The sequence below is a fragment of the Sciurus vulgaris genome, assembly GCF_902686455.1.
Source record: "Sciurus vulgaris genome assembly, chromosome: 12".
Taxonomy (NCBI): Eukaryota; Metazoa; Chordata; class Mammalia; order Rodentia; family Sciuridae; genus Sciurus; species Sciurus vulgaris.
The window spans coordinates 15,224,684-15,231,062 of record NC_136473.1 but is presented as its reverse complement, the minus strand read 5'-3'; the positions used below and the strand labels follow the sequence as shown (position 1 = coordinate 15,231,062).

At 41.1% G+C, this 6,379-nt stretch overlaps 1 long non-coding RNA gene across 1 annotated transcript; it reads right to left on the bottom strand.

The window, feature by feature from the left end:
- Positions 1-952: 952 nt before the first annotated feature.
- On the bottom strand, positions 953-4,153 carry LOC306641769. Its single transcript, XR_013758277.1, has 3 exons — positions 4,079-4,153; positions 2,235-2,321; positions 953-2,090 (listed from the first exon to the last, which is right to left on the bottom strand). It is a non-coding gene; the product is annotated as an uncharacterized lncRNA (long non-coding RNA).
- Positions 4,154-6,379: the final 2,226 nt, after the last annotated feature.

Below are 6,379 nucleotides of genomic sequence, written 5' to 3'. Positions count from 1 at the left end.
GGTGCCAACTGCACAGGGCCTGAGTGGCACATCAAGAAGCCTGTCCCTGGCAAAGAGTAGTGGGGACCCATTGAATGTTTTAAGCAAAGGGTCAGCCTGATCAGGATCGGGTTTGGAAAAGACCATTCTGCACTGAAACAGAAACACTTCAGGAGGAGAGGATGGAGAGGACAGGTGTGATATGCTTGTTTTAGGAAGCTTGGAGGACATCTTTGGGACTCTGTGTTTGTCCTTGATTTATTTGTTCATGCTGCATATTTTTATTGAGAACTTACTATATGCCAGATGTTGTACTACACCTGTGAATAAAAGCAATCACCACCTCTGCATGATGGGGTTCCACTCTAAAGACAGTTCCACTTGGACCAAGCATGTGACCTCATGGTAGAGGGCTCACCTGGCGTGGGCAAGGCCTAAGGTCCCATCCCCAGCACCCAGAGTTGGGTGGCTTTCTAAACTGAAATTCCCCTTCATAAAGACAATTTCATAAGCAAAGGAGGATTTTATATCATTTAAATAGGGGAAGCAGAGGCAAAATTCCAGGCAAGTACACTGAATATGCCACTGATAGGCTGTGTTCCAAAAGATGAACCTTGGCAAACGAAAAGGGCCCTCAAACTTCTAGATTCTCAGAGGCATGAGACCTTGGCCCACGAACTCTGTGCAGTCACACTCACTAAAGCCAATAATCAATTCCCTCAGTGTAAGGAAATCCCACCGAACCACGCAGGACACAGGAAATCACTTAAGGGAGTTAATTAAGTAAACAGTGTCTCCCTGCAGGGTAAGAGAGAAAATGAGAGGGAAAAAGAAAGGAAAAAAGAAAGAGTGCGCGCTAGAGAGAGTGTGAAAGCCAGGAGGATAGAGAAAGTGAGGAGGACAGACAGAAGGATGGGAAAAGATGGAGGGGAAGCTATGGTAAAAATTGAATTCCGCAGGGCTAACAGGGGACCAATATCGGAGAAGGACACTTGCAAGCTGACTGATGAACCAATAGCTAGCCAGGATGTTCACAGATTGATGAGTGGTTGGGAGGCGGGGAAAATGTCTGCACCTGATAGGCAGCTTTATACATTACACTCAGGGGCTGTCCTTCCAAATGACATATTTTTCAAATGTCAATGTTTTATCAAAGTTATGTATTTTTTGTGAGGTTTAACACTACTATAAAACCCAGAAAAATAAACAACAGTCCTGTCCCAGTCCTTCAATAAATGAGTTCTGCTCTCTCAAGCCAGGCAGTCACTTAAAATTTTGCAGCTCTTTTGCTGTTATTGGTAGTATTCAGATTCAGAAATAATATATTGTTATTTCTTTATTTTTCCTTTTTAGTCATCTGTTTTGACTTCCTATTCTGAATAGTTTCTCCCAACACTACTCTTTTCTCCTCCCCTATCTATCTAACACATTACAATTTCAATTAATTCAGAATTTAATTTTACCTTGCCAGACATGGCGATACACACTGGTAATCCCAGTGACTGAGGCAGGAAGATCCCAAGTTCAAAATGAATCTGGGCATACAACCAAGACCTATCTCAAAATAAAAAATAAAAAGGACTAGGAATGGGGTTTGGTGAGTGGTAGCACACCTCTGGGTTCCATCCCCAGTACCACAAAATTATTTTTAATCAATTCATCTTACTTTATTCTTACTTAAGCAAAAATTTTCAAGGTCCAGTCATATGATATAATGTCTTTGCATTTCTTTTCTTATTTAACTTTTTTGTTTTTCCTAGGGTTAATGATTGCGCCTATTTTTGTTTTTTGGTTTTTTTAATTGTTTAGTTTTCTATGAACCTATCATACTTTGACTGTCCTGAAAACTCTCAAAACTTCTCTCATAATCTTCAAACATGTGTGATAACTTAGGAGTTTCCTTCTCTCATGAACATTCTTCCTGGGCATCCAGTCTTCCTGATCCAACATGGTGGTTCCTCTTTTGGCTGTTCCACAGCTGATATGAGGACTTCTCCCTTCACCAGCATTCAGAGGAATTCCGTCACCTCTCTCTTAAGTATGTCCCAATTCCCTAGTCGTCTTCTTTTTTGGCTTCCTTGGTTAGCTTGAGGGAATACCTCTTTCAGTAGCTACACAGGAGAAGGCAATATTGAGAACTTGCCAATCTGAAAAAATATCTTTATACCTTTTGCACAGTGCAGTTTATAATGGAGAAAATCTCCTCCCCTCATCACCAAATTCCATCCCACTATTGCTTCACTGCTCAGTTTTACCTTCTGTGAGAAGTGAAGTGTCCAGTAGAGGCCCGTCGCTCCTCACTGGACATGTGGCTAAATTGTCTCTGCCACCACCTCTGTGAGCTGCACAGAGAAATCAAGGAACAGCAAATTAGTGCAGCCACTCTGGAAAGCAGTGTGGAGATTCCTCAGAAAGCTTGGAATGGAACCACCATTTGACCCAGCTATCCCACTCCTTGGCCTATACCCAAAGGACTTAAAATCAGTATACTACAGAGATACAGCCACATCAATGTTCATAGCTGCTCAGTTCACAATAGCCAGATTGTGGAACCAACCTAGATGCCCTTCAACTGATGAATGAATAAAGAAACCGTGGTATATATATACAATGGAATATTACTCAGCCATAAAGAATAATAAAATTATGGCATTGGCAGACAAATGGATGAAATTAGAGGCTATCATGCTAAGTGAGATAAGCTGATCTCAAAAAATCAAAGGAAGAATGATCTCTCTGATAAGCGGATGATGACACATAATGGGGGGGAGGGGACAGGAATGGAGGAAGGAGGGACTGTATAGAGGGAAAAGAGGGGTGGGAGGGGTGGGGGGAGGGAAAAATAACAGAATGAATCAAACAACATTACCCTATGTAAATGTATGATCACACAAATGTTATGCCTTTACTCCATGTACAAACAGAGAATCAACATGTATCCCATTTGTTTACAATAAAAATAAATTTTTTAAAAAGCTGAAAAAAAAAAGAAAGAAATCAAGGAACAGAAGGAAGCATAATATATGTGAGCTAATGAAGTGCATAAACTCAATTAATTAAGCAGACCCTGCTTATAAACATATTATATGTTTCTTTTCTTTTTCTTTCTTTCTTTTTTTTTTTTCTTGGTACAAAGAATTGAGCCCAGGGCCACTTAACCACTGAGTCACATCCCCAGTCCTTTTTATTTATTTTTTTTATTTTGAGACAGGGGCTCACCACATGGCTTAGGGCCTCACTAAGTTGCTGAGGCTGGCTTTGAACTTGCAGTCCTCCTGCCTCGGTCTCCCAAGCCTCTGGGATTACAGACATGCGCCACTGTGCCTGGCCATTGTGTATTTCTTTAGAGCACCTTCAGCAATCTGAAGGTGTTATTAAGGACTGCTTAAGCCTTTATAGGCTTAAAAAAAAATGTTCATGATCTAAGAATATTGAGGCAAAAAAATAAAAAGTTTCAAAAAAGGCGATTTGGGGAGAAAGTTATGGAATGGTCAGGAACAGACGCCATCTATGCCAGCCCTCTTCCCCGCTGCCCTCCCTACCCACCCAGCCACCCACCCCAGAAACCCCTCGCGTCTGCTCCACTGTTCTCAGCGTGTCATCTCTAAATCACTGCCTTGGTTCAGAATGACGTAAAGGCAGGTGCCCTGAGAAGAGGTACCAAGGGAAGAAAGGTCAGCGTCCTGAAAGGATGAGCAGATGGAGACCTTAATACCATGGTGGAGGCTCTTGGCAACGAAAAGTACGCTGACAAATTTAGAGTCAGTGTCTCTGCTCACTCTGTGGACAGCAACAAAAACAAGGTCTCCATTGTGTATTTGTTTACGCCTTGGTTACAGGAATCTCAGCAACTGCTTCCTTTGGAAACTGGAAAATCCCTTCCCTAAAGTACACTAATTGCCCATCAGCATCCAGCATTTTTATTCATCTCACTAGGGGGCCAGGGGGGATGCAGAAATGTAAAACCAGTTGTAGGGACCGACCCCATAGCCCTCTTTATCCTACTTGAAATAACAATCGGAGAGGTACTGAACCACCTTTTGCACACAGGGAAGCCAGAGACCAGAGAGAAATGTAAGATTTGCCCAGGGCCACACACCTGGCGAGGGCTGTGTCGGGGCCAGAACTCAGCTTGGAGTTCTTTGAATCATTAGTTGTTTGGGTGGCTCCTTCCAATACAAAAAAAAAAAAAAAAAACTAAAATTAAAACAGCAATAAGATAACATTGGAGTAAAAGTTAGTGAATGCAATTTAGATGTTCCCTGAAGGGTGAAGGCTACCGTGGAACCATCTGGTGAGCTGCATGTTCTCTGGATGCACTCAGTGTTTTGCCCTCTGATTTCCTCTGTCCCTGTAAGCTCTGTATGAGAGCATCAGGAGAAAGGCGTGAACTGGAGGGACCTCCGAGTCACTTGATCCCTCTGAGAGCCACCAGCACCTACTGGCATCTCCTTCTACAATAGCCTGTAGGGAAAAAAAAAATATATATATATATATATGTGTATATATATGTATATATATATATTAAACTACTGTTTTTTTTTTAACTTTCCCTTCAACAAGCTCTTTGAATTTCCCACATCATCAGCAATCTCCACTCCTCCCTCTTCACCTCACCTCTGCTGACCCTGCCCCTCTCTACTGCTGGTAGACTCACAGACCGGGATGTTCATTTTTCTGATGCAATGCCAACACCTTTGCTGTATAAAAAAATATCTTGGTTCACATAAATGGAAGTGCCAGGTATTTTGTGGCTGGGATATCAGGAGCACCTGCTAAAGCCAGCTTCAGGCACAATCTAACTCCTGGCAAAGGGGAGCAGTTCAGTGGAACCAGTCACAGAGCAAGAGGAGGCATGTGGATTGAAGTTGTTGCACAAGCCGCCCAGCTGATACCACCTCTCCTGGCTCCCCTCGACAAGACCCCTTAAGGGATATTGCCAGGGTAACAATTTCTGCCAATGTCAAATAAATGATGACCAAAGTGGATGTCAAGCTCCATCTCCAAAACAAAAGTGTCTGTGGGTGAGTTTGCCGAGTACAACCTCGTTACTACACTTTTTGGTCCATTCAAATGTTGACTGCATGTTTTGCAATGAGTTTTCTCAAATATGATTTATTTAACTTTTGCACTGAAAAGGAATTATAACTCAAGAGAAGACAAAGATGATGCCTGCCAGGATCACTCTCTTTAAACTGGTTTATTTCTTCTTAAATCACAAAAGCACAAAAGGATCCAGAGTCTCTGATAATGAACATAATATATGATTGCCATAAAAAGTTCACTCTCCTTTCAATTTCAATTTACCTCACTATAAATCAGCGATCCACTTAATCAAATATTCTTCTACATTAATTGTTTTATCTTGCTTTTATGTTAAATCTCACTGAGTTACTGCTGGCACCAGTCTTCACATTATAGAAAAAATGTCAGTGGTTGGCCCATAATTAGTCTAAAACTCAAACATTGGTTCTGAACATTAACCAGATTGGAAGGAGCCCTCACAATCTCACTGGACCAGTGAGACAAATCCGAGTCGGAAAGTAAACCAGGATTAGTCGAGCTAGCCATCCATCTGCTGTCAAAATGCGGAGTGTGGGCCTCAGCTTTCAAACTAACTGGAATTTTTTTTTTTTTTTCATAAATGTCTTTCATTATTATCTTACAGGGCATTAAAACTCTATTTGGTTGTCTCTTAAATTCTCCAGCCTGAAATGGTCCGTTTAAGAATTGCAGATGCTTGCCCGAACCTGCCCAACAGTTCCCATGAGAAACTATGTCAGCACAACATCCAGCGCAAGGCCAAAAACTTTAGTGCTTGTAGTGAAGGACACTTCCTGGATATTGTCAAAGACAAGAAGCTGTCCCTCGTGGGTAAGCCAGTTCTGTAAACAAGAAAGAAAAAAATGAATTCCATGTTATCGATTGATAAACACCTTCTGACAAGGTCTGCGGGGACAGTGTAATAGAGGAACTGTTAAATTCATCAGTTCTAATAAGGGTCCGGTCAATACTGTTTAGATACATCTTACTTAGATGTAATCTTTGACTTTCAAGTAAATATCCAAAATAATTTTTAAGTTAAAATTTTAACTAAACTGAGAAGAAGGATAAATCCAAGCCAGTCCATCTGCTTTTTCCAATAAAGGTAAATATTTCCCCCCAAAAAAGATGTTTCCTCTGGAAGTTTATATATAATTTTGAATTTCTTTTTTTTTTTTTTTTTTCCTTTTTTTTTTTTTTCTTCTTTGATGGTACATGGGATTGAACTCAGGACCTTGAGTGGACTAGGGGACTAGGCGAATGGTCTGCCACTGAGCTTTATTTCCAGACCTTGTTTTGAATTTCATAGGTGAGAAATAGAAAGTCATCTTGGTTATTCGGGAGAAATTAGAGACAT